General features: G+C 38.4%; 1 non-coding gene across 1 annotated transcript; it reads left to right on the forward strand.

Annotated features, from left to right (window-relative positions):
• Positions 1–1,157: 1,157 nt before the first annotated feature.
• LOC148571311 (small nucleolar RNA R71) lies at positions 1,158–1,261 on the forward strand. Its single transcript, XR_015907988.1, has one exon. It is a non-coding gene; the product is annotated as a small nucleolar RNA R71 (small nucleolar RNA).
• Positions 1,262–18,975: the final 17,714 nt, after the last annotated feature.

An 18,975-nucleotide genomic window follows, 5' to 3' on the forward strand; every position in this document is an offset into this window, starting at 1 on the left:
CAGCCAGAAAATACCTGAAATTACAGAAAAACACACAAACTCATAGTAAAGTCTAGAAATATGAATTTTGCCTAGAAACTACTGAAAATAAACTAAAAACTAACTAAAACACACTAAAAACTATATGAAATTAACCCCAAAAAGCGTATAAAATATCCGCTCATCAGTGCATAAAGTCTCAGCAGCTCCTATTGTGAGATTTCTGGTTCTTGGTGATCTTTTACCTCCTTCTCTGTTGAGGTGTCTCCAGGTTGTTCTGCCGACTTGTTTGGCTTGTCCTCAGTCTCCTTATCACTTATAGTGACCATCTTGCAATTTTCCCATCTTACTTTCTTTGTTTCACCTCTCGGATTCTTCTCTGTGTCACTTGGGAATCCATCTGTAGGTTTGGGAATCTTCTCAGAGAGATACCCCACTTGGGATTCCAACCTCTTGATTGTGTCTCCCTGGTTCTTGAAATTGGCTCGCACTTCCTCCTTGAATGCCTTGTTGTCTTGAATCTCTTTGCCTATGCCTTCAAGTAGATTCTCAATCCTTGAGAGCCTGTCATCAAATGATGGTAGATTGGGATTAGAGGTGGAAGGATGGGGAGGGTTATTTTGGCCTTGGTAAAGGTGTTGAGAGGGTTGGTTATGTGGGTGCTGATATGGTCTAGATGTGAAATGTTGGTGGGCTGCATTGTTGTTGGGATTTGAACGTCTTTGATCTATGCCTTGGTCTTGTTGATTTCCCCACCCAATGTTTGGGTGATTCCTCCATCCAGAGTTATAGGTCTTAGAGTATGGATCATGGTTTTACCTAGGTGAATTCCAAATGTAGTTGGCTTGCTCCTGACTACCCTCTGCTTCTTCATTCACTCCTTCTTGGGTTGTTGATGAAGTAGTGATTACTGCTACTTGGTTCCTCTCCATCTTCTTGGTGAGGTCAGCCAGCTGCTGGGTAATGAGCTTGTTTTGGGACAGCAAAGCATCTATATTGTTTAGCTCCATTACTCCTCTGGGTAATGAGCTTGTTTTGCTACTGTTTTAATGACATCTATGGCTTCCTCAATAGTCTTCTTCTAGTTCAAAGATCCTCCGGATGAATGGTCTACTGCCTTCTTTGATTCATATGACAGGCCTTCATAGAAAATGTGCAGCTGCACCTATTCGTTGAACATGTCAGGTAGACACCTCCTTGTCAAGTCCTTAAACCTCTCCCATGCTTCATAAAAAGTCTCACCATCTTGTTGCCTGAAAGTTTGGACCTCAGCTCTCAGCCTATTGATTCGTTGAGGGGGTAGAATCTTGCTAAGAATTTGTTCACTACATATTCCCAAGTTGTCAAGCTCTCCTTCGGGAAAGACTCCAGCCATTTGGCTGCCTTATCCTTGAGTGAGAATGGAAATAAGAGTAGTCTATAGGCGTCAGAATGAACACCATTAGACTTCACTGTGTCACAAATTCTAAGGAAGGTGGTTAGATGTTGATTGGGGTCTTCTTGGACACTTCCTCCGAACGAACAGTTGTTCTGAACAAGGGTGATGAGCTGTGGTTTTAGTTCAAAATTGTTGGCATAGATGGTTGGCTTTTGAATGCTACTTCCACAGTTTCCTGGGTTTGGATTGATGTAAGAGCCTAAAACTCTTCTATCTTCCCCAGCATGATTTGCTCGACCTCCTCCGCCATGGTTGTGAGCCTCTTCCTCACGATGGTCTTCCATGTTTTCTTCCATGTTTGGTTCAAAGTATTCCTCCTCTTCCTCAGCACCAACCACTCTTTTTCCTCTTGCTTCCCTCCTTAATCTAAAGAAGGTTCTCTCAGATTCAGAATCAAAGGAAGTTGAAGCCCCACTTCTTCTCCCTGTCATACAACCAACAAAGCACAAGCAAGGAAAATAAATGTAGAAAGTATTCTATTAGAATTACTGTTAGTGTTAGTGATGCAATATATCAAACAGTTAGTGGGTTAGTGAACTAAATTGTAAATAACAAAAAGAAACGAAAAAGTAGGGGGAAGGGAAGAAATTAACTAAAACTGAAAGTAAATTACTCAAACAGAAAATTAAATCAAACAAAACAAAAATGCTCAATCTAGTTATCTTCCAATTTAATCATTGTTGATGCACAATCAATCCCCGGCAACGGCGCCTCAAACTTGATGCACGAAAAACTTGTCTCGTAACAAATTTCCTTCGGCAAGTGTACCGAATTTCGTCGTCAAGTATAAACTCACAATAGAGTGAGGTCGAATCCCACAGAGATTGATTGATCAAGCAACTTTAATTAGAGGAATGTTCTAGTTGAGCGAATCAGAATTTGAGTTGAGAATTGTAGAAAATAAAATGGTGGGAAAGTAAATAACAAAAAAAGTAAATGCTAGAAATAAAGAGCTGAAAGTAAATGACGGAAAGTAAATTGCAGAATTGTAAATGGGAATGGGGTAACTGCTCATAAAAGTAAATGACAGAAACTAAAGAGAATGGGTAAAATCAGAAATGGGGAGTTCATTGGGCTCAGGAGATGTTGCATTCTCCGGATCAATTTCATTTTCATCTCTTCCTCAATTAATGCATTCATTAATCTCCTTGGCAATCTTAAGTGATCGAGTTACAATTCCTTGTAATTCAATTTCTCAAATCTTGATCAACAGCCAATTCCTTGGTCAATTGCTCATGAGAAGAGATGAAGTATACTCACTAATTATACCACATGCATTTCCCAAATCAAGTATTGAGAGGATTATAGTCACATATCCATCCAAACCCAATTTGGTCCAGCATGAGAAAGCATTTCTAGCATGATCTCTTCCTTCCTCTTTCAAGGTTCAGAAGAGATCCAAGTTTGAATAGCTTCTTTTCCAAGATAACTATCCAATTGGATGAAGATCGAAAGATTTCAAGTAAAATCAAGAAAACAGATAGAAGAAGAATAATTAAAACTGGTATTGTTCCATCAAATTACAACAGAGCTCCCTAACCCAATGAAAGGGGTTTAGTTGTTCATAGCTCTGGAAAATAAAAGCAAAGATGGAGAATACATCATGAAAACAAAACTAGAAGTGCAGAGAATGGCAAAATACAGAGAGTAGTTTTCCCCTAATTTTCCAATCTTCCTAATCAATTCAAAGCTACTCCTATATATACTACTCTTCTGATCTTCTAGTTGGCTCCTCAAGTCTTGGGTATGGGCCTTTGGATCTTGAGTTTGAAGCAGTTATCTTCTTCATTGGGCTTAGCTTTACTTGCAGAGAGAAAGTGTGAAGTGGGCAGGGACTTTAGCTCAGGACGTTAGTGGTGTTAACGTTAAGTGAAATTGTGGGTTCGAGAACGTTAGTGACAATCACCTTTTTCACTAATGTTCCTGACCCAAGTTAGAGCCACGTTAACGTTGCCACTAACATTGCCTCTTGGTCCTTCGCACACGTTATTGGGACTTACCTTTCCCAATAACGTTGAGAAGCCTCCCCCTTTCTTACGTTAGAGTCCACGTTAACTTAGTTAACGTGGCTCTTAACGTTAACTTGCCAACCTTCGAGAACGTTAGTGACACTTACCTTTGTCACTAACGTTCCAATGTGCCCCTATCTCCCACGTTAGAGTCCACGTTAACTAGGTTAACGTCGCCTCTAACGTAGCAATGCTAGCCATCTCCAACGTTAGTGACAAATGTGAATGTCACTAACGTTGGCTCATCATCTCTCTTCTTCACGTTAGCTTCCACATTAACTAAGTTAACGTGGGAGTTAACGTGGCTCATTGTGGCTTGTGTGGTTCATTCCAACGTTATTGACAAAGTTAGGTGTCACTAACGTTGGCGATCATATACTTTCTCCACGTTGTCTTCCATGTTAACTAAGTTAACGTGGAAGTTAACGTGGCTTGTGGAGGCTTGGCCAACGTTAGTGACAAAGTTAAATCTCACTAACGTTGGCTTCTCTTTTGCTTCTTAACGTTAGAAGCCACGTTAACTAAGTTAACGTGGCAACTAACGTGGCCACTTATGAGCTTGGCCCAACGTTAGTGACAAAGGTAAGTGTCACTAACATTGGCTCTATTTTCTTTCCTCCACGTTAGAGTTCACGTTAACTTAGTTAATGTGACTCTTGACGTGGGCTATGATGGCTTTGAGGGGGTTATTGGCGATTACTTTTCTCATTAACTTTGCAAGCTAGCTCCTATTCCTACGTTAGAAGTCACGTTAGTGAGACTAACGTGGCTGCTAACGTGGTTCTTCCTTGCTTCCTTTGTCCTGAAATCAAGCAATAAAGTGCATCAAAGTTCTAGTCCAACTGGCCAAAATGCCCTGGCATCACCACCCCCTTCTCCCTTCCCTCTCTTTCTTCTCTCTCTCTCTCTTCTTCCCTTAACCACCGCTGCCACCACCGCGGACAAACACCGCCCACCGCGCTGTCACCACCACAAACCCCCTCTCTTCCAACCTCTCTCTTCACTATTATCCCCTACCCTACCCCCATTACCCCTTCCGAACCCCCTGCCTACGAATAGACAACACCGCTGCGCCAACCGCCGCTGCGCCACCCTCAACCACCGCGTCAGCCGCCACCACCACCATTCCCCAGCCATCTCTCTGCCCCACTTTCATTCATACGCCTACCAGGTTCCGCCGAACGCCACCCTTCTTTCAATTCCTAACTAATTACATATTTTTCTGTTTATGTTCATAATTAGGCTAGTTAGATATGCATGTTGTAGTGCATTCTAGGTGGTTAGGTAGCCTAGGATGTGGTTAGTGGATTTAGGCCTGATTAATTATGCTGTTTGTGCTTCTTGTTTTATAATTTTTGCAATTCTGCTGTTACTGTGATGTTAGTATTGTTCATATGCTGTTCTTACTGTTCATGCAGCTATTGCAAATGTTCTTTCTTGTTCACACTAATTATATCTAATTGTAGTTTATTTTAATTCATATGAACTGTCATGCTTACTGTTTATTTTCCGGGAACATCCAATTTTAGCTAGAATGCTGTCCAATATTCTGTAAACTATTTTGTTTCCATTCATGTCTTGGTTTTGGCACTTTGAACTCTGCTTTACTCTGCTTTTATCAAACCAATTCATGAATACCAGGGCAAGCTTTCTTATTCTTTTTGATTTCCTGGTTCATAATCTGCATTTTTGATGTTTAGCTTCCAATTTTTGATTCATCATCAAACTGATTCCCTTATTTGGATATGAGTTAACTGTAGCTTCTAATTGAGAATGCTTGTTACTTAGAAAATGATCATCATGCCACTTACTCTAACCCACTTTTTACTAATTCACTAATTTTAACTTCCTAAACTCTTTTTTCATTCCTAACGAACCTAACCTTTCAAAATATCTCTTTAGGTTTTTCACTATTCTCTTTAATGCTGTTTTTCATTCTTAATTTTGATTTTTCAGTTTTTTTTGTGACTTCACATGATCATCAACCTAAAGAAAACATAAAATAGCAATGGAAAATAAATAGATATAATTAAATAACATTGGGTTGCCTTCCAACAAGTGCTTCTTTAATGTTAATAGCTTGACAGTGAGCTCTCATGGAGCCTCACAGATAATCAGAGCAGGTTGGGGCCTCTCAACACCAAACTTAGAGTTTGGTTGTGGCCTCCCAACACCAAACTTAGAGTTTGAATGTGGGGGTTTTGTTTGACTCTGTATTGAGAGAAGCTTTTCATGCTTCCTCTCCATGGTTACAGAAAGAGAACCTTGAGTCTTATAGTTTGCAATGTCTGCAAACCACGGAGCTTCCTGAATGGCAAATAATTGCTCATCCGAAAAGGTTTCAGAGATCTCAATAGGAGGGAGGGATGCTCCTGCTACTGGTTCTATCCGGGACAGGTGATCAGCTACTTGATTCTCTGTCCATTTTCTGTCTCTTATTTCTATATCAAACTCTTGCAGAAGCAACACCCATCTTATGAGCCTGGACTTTGAATCCTGCTTTGTGAGTAGATATTTAAGAGTAGCATGGTCAGTGTACACAATCACTTTTGATCTTACTAAGTATGATCTAAACTTGTCAATGGCATAAACCACTGCAAGCAGCTCTTTTTCTGTGGTTGTGTAATTTTTCTATGCATCATTTAAAACACGGCTAGCATAATAAATGACATGCAGAAGTTTGTTATGCCTCTGTCCCAATACTGCACCAATGGCATGGTCACTGCCATCACACATTAGTTCGAATGGTAATGTCCAGTCTGGTGCAGAAATAACTGGTGCTGTGACCAGCTTAGCTTTCAGAGTTTCAAACGCCTGTAGACACTCTGTCTCAAACACAAATGGCGTGTCAACAGCTAGCAGATTGCTCAGAGGTTTTGTGATTTTTGAAAAATACTTTATAAACCTCCTATAGAATCCTGCATGCCCTAAAAAGCTTCTCATTGCCTTAACATTGGTGGGTGGTGGTAATTTTTTAATTACCTCTACTTTAGCTTGATCCACCTCTATTCCCTTGTTCGAAATTTTATGCCCAAGGACAATTCCTTCAGTCACCATAAAGTGACATTTTTCCCAATTTAAAATTAGGATAGTCTCTTGGCATCTTTTTAGAACAAGTGCTAAATGGTTAAGACAGGAGCTAAATGAGTCTCCAAATACCGAGAAGTCATCCATGAAGACTTCCAGAAATTTCTCTACCATATCAGAGAAGATAGAGAGCATGCACCTCTGAAAGGTTGCAAGTGCATTTTGCACAGACCAAAAGGCATTCTTCTGTATGCAAATACTACAGATGGACATGTGAATGCTGTTTTCTCTTGGTCCTGAGGATCTACTGTAATTTGGTTGTAACCTGAATAGCCATCAAAAAAGCAGTAGTATTCATGACCTGCTAGTCTTTCTAGCATCTGGTCTATGAATGGTAAAGGGAAGTGATCCTTCCTGGTGGCTGATTGAGCCTTCTGTAGTCAATACACATACGCCACCCTGTAACTGTTCTTGTAGGAACCAGTTTATTTTTTTCATTATGAACCACTTTCATACCTCCTTTCTTAGGGACAACATAGACAGGGCTCACCCAGGGGCTATCAGAAATAGGATAAATAATCCCAGCCTCTAGTAACTTAGTGACCTCTTTATGCACCACCTCCTTCAGGGCGGGATTTAGCCGCCTCTGTGGTTGAACCACTAGCTTAGCATCATCCTCTAATAGGATCTAGTGCATGCATCTGGCAGGCCTAATGCCCTTAAGATCACTTATGGACCACCCGAGAGCTGTCTTGTGTGTCCTTAGCACCTGAATTAGTGCTTTCTCTTCCTGTGGCTCTAAAGCAGAGCTTATGATTACAGGAAAAGTGTCACCTTCTCCCAGAAATACATATTTCAGGGATGGTAGTAGTGGTTTGAGCTCGGGTTTAGGAGGTTTCTCCTCTTCCTGGGGAGTTTTCAGAGGTTCTTTTATTTCCTCTGGTTCCTCCAGATTAGGTTGAACATCTTTAAAAATGTCCTCTAGCTTTGATTCGAGACTCTCAGTCATATTGACCTCTTTCACTAGGGTGTCAATAATATCAATACTCAGGCAGTCTTCTGATGTGTCTGGATGCTGCATAGCTTTGACAACATTCAACTTAAACTCATCCTCATTGACTCTCAGGGTTATCTCCCCTTTTTGGAAGTCAATGAGGGTTCGTCCAGTTGCTAGGAATAGTCTTCCTAGAATGAGAGTTGCACTCTTGTGTTCCTCCATTTCCAGCACTACAAAGTCAGTAGGGAAGGCAAATGGCCCAACCTTGACAATCATGTCCTCAATTATGCCTGATGGGTATTTAATGGAGCCATCAGCAAGTTGAAGATAGATCCGGGTTGGTTTGACCTCTTCAGTCAAGCCAAGATTTCTGATAGTGGATGTAGGGATTAGGTTCATGCTTGCCCCAAGATCACATAGAGCTGTCTTGGTACAAGCACCCTCTAATGTGCATGGTATCATAAAGCTTCTGGGATCCTTAAGCTTTTCTAGTAAGCTTGTTAGAATGATTGCACTGCATTCTTTAGTGAGAAAAACTTTTTCTGTTTTTCACCAATCCTTCTTATGACTTAAGATCTCTTTCATGAACTTAGCATAAGAGGGTATTTGCTCAAGTGCCTCTGCAAACGGAATCTTTATTTCAAGAGTCCTAAGATAGTCTGCAAAGCGGGGATATTGTTTATCCTGTTCCGCTTGGCGGAATTTCTGAGGTTAAGACATTTTGGCTTTATATTCTTCAACCATAGTTGCTACAGGTTTATTTCCTACAGAGGCAGGTTGAAAAGCCTTCTTGAGAGAGTTATTATCAACACTTGCAGGTGTCTGATCCCTTACTGGCGTTTGAACGCCAGAACTGAACATGGATTGGGCGTTTAACGCCAATTTTTTACCCTTTTCTGGCGTTTGAACGCCAGACTTATTCCTCTCTGGGCTCTTACTATCCTCAGAGGGATTTTGGGTAGCAGGTTGCTCATCTTCTCTCAGCAGTTCTTTTCTTGGCTTTCTACTGCTTTGAGTTGAGGTATTTAATGTTTTTCCACTTCTTAATTGAACTGCTTGGCACTCCTCTGTTATCTGTTTTGATAACTGTTGTTTTGTCTGATTCAATTGTGATTCAATATCCTTGTTAGCATTTTTGGTTTCTTGTAGCATCTCCTTAACTTTTGCTAACTGCCTTGTTATAGAAGATAGTTGCTGATTGAGTTCAGTAACTTGTTCCTGAGGACTAAAGTCAGTTGATATTGCCTTGGCTTCTTCTTTCATGGAGGACTCATTACTTATGTACAGATGCTGATTTCTAGCAACTATATCGATAAGCTCTTAAGTCTCTTCAATAGTCTTTTTCATGTGTATAGATCCACCAACTGAGTGGTCTAGAGATATCTGAGCTTTTTCTATAAGCCCGTAGTAGAAGTTGTCTAACTGCACCCACTCTGAAAATATTTCAGAGGGGCATTTCCTTAGTATCCCTCTAAACCTCTCTCAGGCGTTATAAAGGGATTCATCATCCTCTTGTTTAAAGCCTTGGATGTCCAGCCTTAGCTGTGTCATCCTTTTTGGAGGGAAATATTGATTCAGGAATTTATCTTATAACTATTTCCATGTTCTTATGCTCGCTGTAGGTTGGTTATTTAACCACCTCTTAGCTTGATCTTTTACAGCAAATGGAAACAGTAATAATCTGTAGACATCCTGATCTACCTCCTTGTCACGTACTGTGTCAGCAATTTGTAAGAACTGTGCCAAAAACTCAGTAGGTTCTTCCTGTGGAAGACCGAAATATTGGCAGTTTTGCTGCACAATGACAATGAGCTGAGGATTTAGTTCAAAACTGCCTGCTTTGATGGGAGGTATACATATACTACTCCCATATGCAGCAGTAGTGGGATTAGCATATGACCCCAGAGTCCTTCTGGACTGTTCATTTCCACTTAGATCCATGATGGAGAAAGGGAGATGATGTGGATTGTAATAAAAGAAATTATTTATTATTTTTTTTAAATTATTTTATTATTTTTTTTTTTGAAAACGAAAATTAAAAGGAAAATAAAATAAAATAAAATAAAAAATTAACTATAATTTCGAAAATTAGAAAAATAGATAAAAAAGAAATTGAAAATTAAAATAAGTAATTAATTAAAAAGATTTGAAAAATAAAGGGTAAGGATTTTTGAAAAATGAAGAGAGAGAAAGTGGTTAGGAAGTTTTGAAATTTAAATTTTAAATTTGAAAATTAAATTTTAAATTTTGAAAAAAGTCAACAATATAAGATAAGGATTTGAAAAAGATTTAAATTTTGGAAAGATTTGATTTTTTAAGTTTGAAAATTAAATTTTGAAATTTAAATTTTGAAATTTGAAATTTGAAATTTAAATTTTGAAATTTGAATTTTTTTTGAATTTGGGAATTTAATTTGAAGTTTGAAATTGGAATTTGAAATAAGATAAGATGAGATTTTGAAAAAGATATGATTTTTGAAAAAGAATTAAATTTTGAAATTTTAAAACTAAGATAAGATAAAATAAAAATTTTAAAATAAAATCCGATTTTTTTAAATGGAAAATTCGAAAGAGAAAAACAATAAACTGACACCAAACTTAGAATTTTTAGATGAAAATAAAGAAAACGAGTAAGAAAACCTTAAATGTCAAGATGAACACCAAGAACACTTTGAAGACTCACAAGAACAACAAGAATAAAATTCAAAGACTCAAGAATATAAAAAGAACACCAAACTTAAAACTTTTAGAAAACTAAAAATAAATTTTCGAAAATTAAAGAAAAATAACAAGAGAACACCAAACTTAAAAGTTTGACACAAGATTTAATCAAAGAAAAATTATTTTTGAAAAAGTTTTAAAAGGAAGATACCCAATTACCAAGAACATAAGCACAACGCTCTAGCCAACTGAGCTATAAATTTAACGTGTTTTAAAAAAAAGGTATTTAATGTATATAAAATTTTTTGAATACTGATAATTTGAAAACGCACAAGAAAAACAAGAAAAGACACAGAACAAGAAAAACTAAAGATCAAACAAGAAAAATAGCAAGAACAACTTGAAGATCAAGAAAGAACAATGAACACAAATTTCGAAAATTTTAAGGAAAATAAAAATATGCAATTGACACCAAACTTAAAATATGAAACTAAACTCAAACAGAAAAATTCAATTATTAGTTTAAAAATTTTTGAAAAAAATTGAAAAAGAAAATAAGGATTCTAAAAAAAAAAATTCAACCAAAAACAATAATAGAAGACGCAATTTTAGTGACTCTAAACAAAAAAGATAATTTTTTCCTAATCTAAGCAACAAAATAAACAGTCAGTTGTCCGAACTCAAACAATCCCCGGCAACGGCGCCAAAAACTTGGTGCACGAATTGTAAATCACATTTTTCACAACTCGTACCACTAACCAGCAAGTGCACTGGGTCGTCCAAGTAATAACTTACGTGAGTAAGGGTCGATCCCACGGAGATTGTCGGCTTGAAGCAAGCTATGGTTATTTTATAATTCTTAGTCAGGAAATCAATGATAAGAGTGATTATATTTATGAAGAGTAAATAGCATAAAATAAATGATACTTGTTATGCAGTAATGGAGAACAGATTGAGGTTTTGGAGATGCTCTGTCTTCTGAATCTCTGCTTTCCTAATGTCTTCTTCTTCACGCACGCAGGTTTCCTTCCATGGCAAGCTGTATGTTGGTGGATCACCGTTGTCAACGGCTACCATCCATCCTCTCAGTGAAAATGGTCCAAATGCACTGTCACTGCATGGCTAATCATCTGTCGGTTCTCACTCATGTTGGAATAGAATCCATTGATTCTTTTGCATCTGTCACTACGCCCAACACTCACGAGTTTGAAGCATATCACAGTCATTCCTTTCCAGATCCTACTCGGAATACCACAGACAAGGTTTAGACTTTCCGGATCTCAGGAATGGCCGCCAATAATTCTAGCCTATACCACGAAGACTCTGATCATGAACCAGGAGGCTAAGAGATACACACTCAAGCTAGTGCAGATAGAACGGAGGTGGTTGTCAGGCACACGTTCATAGGTGAGAATGATGATATGTGTCACAAATCATCACATTCATCAGGGTGAAGTGTGAGTGAATATCTTAGAATAGAAACAAGCGTGATTGAATGAAAAAACAATAGTAATTGCATTAATTCATCGAAACACAACAGAGCTCCTCACCCCCAATCATGGGGTTTAGAGACTCATGCCGTCAGAAATACAATGTGAAATGTGTAAAATATTATCAGGTACATAGTAAGTCTCTAAAAGTTGTTTTTATACTAAACAAGTAGCTAGGGTTATAGAAAATAAGTAACTAAGTGCAGTTAGTGCAGAAATCCACTTCCGGGGCCCACTTGTAGGGGCTTCGCTTGGAGTTAAACACCAGGTTGTAGCCTGTTTCTGGTGTTTAACTCTGGTTTGCAGCCAGTTTCTGGCGTTTAACGCCAGAATAGGGTAAAGACTTGGCGTTAAATGCCAATTTGCATCATCAAAACTTGGGCAAAGTATGGACTATTATATATTGCTGGAAATCACTGGATGTCTACTTTCCAACGCAATTGAGAGCGTGCCAATTGGGTTTCTGTAGCTCGTGAAAATCCATTTCGAGTGCAGGGAGGTCAGAATCCAACAGCATCTGCAGTCCTTTTTCAGCCTCTGAATCAGATTTTTGCTCAGGTCCCTCAATTTCAGCCAGAAAATACCTGAAATCACAGAAAAACACACAAACTCATAGTAAAGTCTAGAAATGTGTTTTTTGCATAAAAACTAATAAAAATATAATAAAAACTAACTAAATTATACTAAAAACTACTAGAAAATAATGCCAAAAAGCGTATAAATTATCCGCTCATCAATATACCACAGACAAGGTTTAGACTTTTCAGATCTCAAGAATGCTGCCAATTAATTCTAGCTTATACCACGAAGACTCTAATCTCACAGATTTAAATGCTCTGTTGTCAGGAGAGGCAATCAAACTCGTGAACCAGGAACCAAAGAGATACACTCAATCTAAGGTAGAACGGAAGTGGTTGTCAGGCACGTGTTCATAGGTTGAGAATGGTGATGAGTGTCACGGATCATCACATTCATCATGTTAAAGTGCGAGTGAATATCTTAGAATAGAAACAAGCGTGATTGAATGGAAAACAGTAGTAATTGCATTAATTCATCGAGACACGGCAGAGCTCCTCACCGCCAACCATGGAGTTTAGAGACTCATGCCGTAGAAGATACAAAATTTAGATGTAAAAATGTCATGAGGTACAAAATGAACCTCTAAAAATGGTTTTTATAATAAACCAGTGACCTAGGTTTACAGAAAATGAGTAAGCTAAGACAGATAGTGCAAAAATCCACTTTCGGGGCCCACTTGGTGTCTGTTTGGGCTGTGCATTGAAGCTTTCATGTGCATAGGCTATTCCTGGTGTTAAACTCCAGCTTTTGTGCCAGTTTGGGCGTTTAACTCCAACTTTTATGCCAGTTCTGGCGTTTAACGCCAGAAAAGGGTAAGGAGCTGGTGTTTAAACGCCAGTTTGCGCTACGAAATCTCCGGCCAAGTATATACCATTATATATTGCTGGAAAGCCCAAGATGTGTACTTTCCAACGCATATGAGAGCACATCAATTGGACTTCTATAACTCCAGAAAATCCATTTCGAGTGCAGGGAGGTCAGAATCCAACAGCATCTGCAGTCCTTTCTCAGCCTCTGAATAAGATTTTTGCTCAGGTCCCTAAATTTCAGCCAGAAAATACCCAAAATTATAGAAAAATACACAAACTCATGGTAAAGTCCAGAAATGTAATTTTTGCATAAAAACTAATAAAAATATAATAAAAAGTAACTAAAACATGCTAAAAACTACATGAAAATATCACCAAAAAGCGTATAAAATATCTGCTCATCACAACACCAAACTTAAACTTTTCCTTGTCCTCAAGCAAATCGACAAAAAAAATAGGATAAAAAGAGAATCAAGTTGCAATAGAATCCCAGTGTTTTAAGTGAAGCTCAAATTCTAATCAGATGAGCGGGGCTAGTAGTTTTTTGCTTCTGAACAGTTTTGGCATCTCACTTTATCCTTTGATGTTCAGAATGATTGGCATCTATAGGAACTCAGAATTCAGATAGTGTTATTGATTCTCCTAGTTTAATATGTTGATTCTTGAATACAGCTACTTTATGAGTCTTGGCTGTGACCCTAAGCATCTTGTTTTCCAGTAATACTACAAGATACATAAATGCCACAGACACATAAGTGGGTGAACCTTTTCAGATTGTGACTCAGCTTTGCTAAAGTCCCCAGTTAGAGGTGTCCAGAGTTCTTAAGAACACTCTTTTTCTTTGAATCACGACCTTAACCACTCAGTCTCAAGCTTTTCACTTGGACCTGCATGCCACAAGCACATGGTTAGGGACAGCTTGATTCAGCCGCTTAGGCCAGGATTTCATGCCTTTAGGCCCTCCTATCCATTAATCCTCAAAGCCTTGGATCCTTTTTACCCTTGCCTTTTGGTTTAAAGGGCTATTGGCTTTTTCTGCATGCTTTTTCCTTTTCTTTTATTTTTACTATTTTTTTTCTTTTTCGCCATTTTTTTCCGCAAGCTTTGTTCTTCACTGCTTTTTCTTGCTTCAAGAATCAATTTCATGATTTTTCAGATTATCAATAACATTTCTCTTTTTTTCATCATTCTTTCAAGAGCCAACAATTTTAACATTCATAAACTTCACTATAAAAAATATGCACTGTTCAAGCATTCATTCAGAAAACAAAAAGTGTTGCCACCACAAATAAATAATTTTGAATTCTTCTCTTAAAAACTCAAAATAATTGCATCTTTACTCAAAGAATCTACTATTTTATTCATGTTTAATGATGAAGAGAAAAATAAATTATAGCTTACTTGGAGATAAAAATAAAATTAAAAATAAAGACCCTAATTACTAATATTCATATAATTCTTAAGATAGGTTTCTAATAATAAAAGTTATCACAGAGTTAAGATTAGGACTCAATAACCTTTATTTTGGGAGATGGATGCTCCTTCAATCTGTGGGGTGTCTGGTCCCTCAAGGGAGAGCCTCTGGCGCTTCAGCTCCTGTAGCTCACGCCCTTGCTTTTCTTGCTCCTTAAGCAGTTTGCAGAGCATGCTATTTTGATTTTGCTATTCTTTCTTAAGTTGATCCATAGCTTCTTGCAGCTTGGTGACAGATGCTTCTAGGCGGGTCCAGTAGTCAATCTGAGGGATTTCTAGGAGGAACTCCTGCGCCCTCCTTTTGATGGAGTTATCTTGAACTTGTTGTCCTTCCATTGACTTCTTGGTGATTGGGTGCTCGACTGGGATGAACTCATCTACTCCCATCTTCACCCCAGCATCTTTACATAGCAGAGAGATTAAGCTTGGGTAAGCCAATTTGGCTTCAATAGAGTTCTTATTTGCAATTGTGTAAATCTCACAAGAAATCAGATGATGAATCTCCACTTTATTTCCCAGCATAATGCATTGAATCATCACTGCTCTTTTGACAGTGACCTCAGAGCGGTTGCTAGTGGACAGTATAGAACGCCCAATGAAGTCCAGCTATCCCCTAGCGACTGGTTTGAGATCTCCTCTCTTGAGTTGGTTTGGGACACCTTTTGTGTTGGTTATCCACTTAGTTCCGGGGAGGCATATGTCCTCTAGAACTTGGTCCAACCCTTTATCTACTCTCACCATTCTCCTATTGAAGGATTCTGGATCATCTTGTAGTTGAGGTAGCTTGAAGACCTCTCTTATTTTGTCAAGGTGGAAGTAAATAATCCTCCCTCTGACCATAATTCGAAAGGTATGGAAGGCGGTTCCAGTTATTCTCTGCTTATCTGTCAGCCACAGATTTTAGTAGAATTCCTGAACCATATTTCTTCCCACCTTTGTCTCAGGATTAGTTAGAATTTCCCAGCCTCTGTTTCAAATCTGCTCTTGGATCTCCAGATATTCGTCTTCTTTCAGATCGAATTTAACTTCCGAGATCACTGACCTCAGACCCATTATTTTGTCGTAATGGTCTGCATGTTCTTTGGTTAAGAACCTCTCTTGATTCCAAAGTGGCTTTGGAGTATTCTCTTTCTTGCCTCTTGAAGTGGTTTATTTTCCCTTAAGAGCCATGATCTTAATGAGTTTTAGCTTAGTGGTCACGGAAAAACACACCAAACTTAGAGGTTTGCTTGTCCTCAAGCAAAAGAAAAGAAAGGAGAGGAATAGGAGGTTAGTAAAGTTCGAATGGTGGAGAGATGGGGATGGCTGAATGTGTATTTAAGAGTGGAGGGGTGGGGTTTCAAAAATTTTGAAAAAGATATGATAGAAAGATATGATTGGTAAAAAAATGAATCATGATATGAAAAAGATGAGATTTTAAAATTCAAAAGATATGAAAAAGATATAAAGAAGTTAAATCTGAAAATTTGTTGATGCATCTAAGAATTAAAAAAAGATATAATGAGTTGGAAAAGATTTGGAAAGGAATTGAGAAGATAAATGAGTTTTTGAAAAAGATTTGGAAAGGATTTGAAAGAAAATTGAAAAAGGATTTAGAAGATTGTTGAATTTATGAAAATTGAATGTGGGTGATGAAAATTTGTAACATGTTTATGCAGAAAATTATGAATTAAAACATGAAAGTTTGAAAAAATTTGAAGTGGAAACGAAATCTCCTCCCCCTGCCTTTTCTGGCGTTAAACGCCCAGAATGGTATCCATTCCGGCGTTTAACGCCCATATGTTGGCCATTGTGGGCGTTTAACGCCCAGCCAGGTGAAAATTATGAATTAAAACATGAAAGTTTGAAAAAATTTGAAATGGAAACGAAATCTCCTCCCCCTGCCTTTTCTGACATTAAATGCCCATAATGGTATCCATTCTGGTGTTTAACGCCCATATGTTGGCCATTGTGGGCGTTTAACGCCCAGCCAGGTACCCTGGCTGGCGTTAAACGCCAGAAATCTTTTATCACTGGGCATTTTTCTAAATGCCTAGGATGCTGTAACTTTGGCATTAAACGCCCAGAATGGTACCCATTCTGGCATTTAATGCCCAAAATACCCCCTTACTGGCGTTTTCGTGCCAGTGAGCTCCTTTTCTCTACTTTATGCTCTGAATCCTTCTGTAACTCTGTGAACTCCTGCAATTGATAATTAACCTTGAAGATAATTTATATCAAACTCCTATAATTATTATTTAAATAACAAATAAACTTTGCTAATGGCTGGGTTGCCTCCCATCAAGCGCTTCTTTATTGTCTTTAGCTGGACCTTTACTGAGCTTTAGTCTAGTCTCAATTTTGAGCATTCTTGCTCAACATTGCTTTCAAGATAATGTTTGACTCTCTGTCCATTAACAATGAACTTTTTGTCAGAGTCAGCATCCTGAAGCTCTACATATCCATATGGTGACACACTTGTGATCACATATGGTCCCCTCCACCGGGATTTTAATTTCCCAGGGAACAATCTGAGCCTAGAGTTGAATAGCAAAACCTTCTGTCGTGGCTCAAAGACTCTGGATGACAGTTTCTTGTCATGCCATCTTTTTTCTTTCTCTTTGTAAATTTTTGCATTTTCGAAAGCATTGAGTCTGAATTCCTCTAGCTCATTCAACTGGAGCAATCTTTTCTCTCCAGCTAACTTGGCATCAAGGTTTAGGAATCTGGTTGCCCAGTAGGCCTTGTGTTCCAGTTCCACTGGCAGGTGATAGGCTTTTCCATACACAAGCTGGTATGGAGAGGTCCCTATAGGAGTTTTGAATGCAGTTATGTATGCCCATAGAGCATCATCCAGACTCCTTGCCCAAACCTTTCTACAGGTACTTACAGTCCGTTCCAGGATTCGTTTTAGTTCTCTATTTGAGACTTCAGCCTGCCCATTTGACTGTGGATGATATGGAGTTGCCACTTTGTGGTTAATTCCATATCAGATCAGAGCAGAGTCAAGCTGTTTATTAAAGAAATGAGTTCCTCCATCACTGATTAGTATTCTGGGGACACCAAATCTGCTGAAGATATGCTTCTGGAGGAACTTCAGTACTGTCTTAGTATCATTAGTGGGTGTTGCAATTGCCTCTACCCACTTGGATGCATAGTTTACTGCCACCAGAATGTAAGTGTTTGAGTATGATGGTGGGAAAGGCCCCATGAAGTCAATACCCCATACATCAAACAACTCAATCTCTAAGATCCCTTGTTGAGGCATGGCATAACCGTGAGGCAGGTTACCAGCTCTCTGGCAACTGTTATAGTTACGCACAAACTCTCGGGAATCTCTATAGAGAGTAGGCTAGTAGAAGCCACATTGGAGGACCTTAGTGGCTGTTCACTCACTTCCGAAATGTCCTCCATATTGTGATCCATGGCAGTGCCATAGGATCTTCTGTGCCTCTTCCCTAGGTACAAATCTACGGATTACTCCGTCTGCACATTTGATAAACCTATATTTTATGATATATATTGTGCTCAATTTGAGTGATTTATTCAATCCTTCACCTACTTATTCATGTTAATTGCATGGTTTTACTTTCCCTTCCTTATTATGTGATGTATGTGAAAAACATGTTTCCTATGCTTTAAGAATAATTATTTTAATTACCATTTACTTCCATTCGATGCCGTGATTTGTGTGTTGTGTAGTTTCAGATCTTCTAAGGCACAAATGACTTAAAGGATGGAAAGGAAACATACAAAAATAGAAGGAAAGCACAAAATGGAGTTTTTGAAGAAACTAGCAGTGACGCGACCGCGTGGTTGACGCGATCGCGCGCCATAAGCGAAATGCATATGATGCGGACGCATGACTGAAGCGACCGCGTGACAAGGAAAACTCCAAATTACGCGACCGCGTGACCCACGCGGACGCGTGATAGAGGCCACGCACTAGAAAGTATAGAAAACGCTTCCAACAATTTCTGAAGCCCTTTTTGGCCCAAATCCAAGTCCAGAAGGCACAGATCAGAGGTTATGAAGTGGGGGAATGCATCCATTCAAAGGAGAGTCTCCAATTAGTTAGTATTCATGAATTAGATGTAGTTTTGAGGGAGAGGTTCTCTCCTCTCTCTTTTAGGATTTAGAATTAGGACTTCTTTTGCTTTCAGGATTATCTCTTTCTATCAGGTTCAACATTCCTTTTTATTTATCTTCTCAATTTAGTTTATGAATTCTTCTATGTTACAGATTATTCTTTGAATTAATGTTATTTGAGGTATTTCAGTTTATCATTGCGCTCTTTTATTTATGTTACTGTTGCTTCCAATCTAAAGACATTTTTATTCCAGTAGATTTACTTTTTCCCTTTTGGTCTTGGTTAAGAAATCAGTAACTCAAGAGTTATCAAACTCAACGTGATCGATAATTTTTATCTTTGCTAATTGAATTGAACTTCAATAATCCCAATCTTTCATTAAGGATTAACTAGGATTTGAAGATCAAACTAATTAGTCACTTGACCTTTCTTTGCTTTAAGTAAA

Source organism: Arachis ipaensis, chromosome B3, assembly GCF_059453495.1.
Source record: "Arachis ipaensis isolate K30076 ecotype BB chromosome B3, ASM5945349v1, whole genome shotgun sequence".
Classification (NCBI taxonomy): Eukaryota; Viridiplantae; Streptophyta; class Magnoliopsida; order Fabales; family Fabaceae; genus Arachis; species Arachis ipaensis.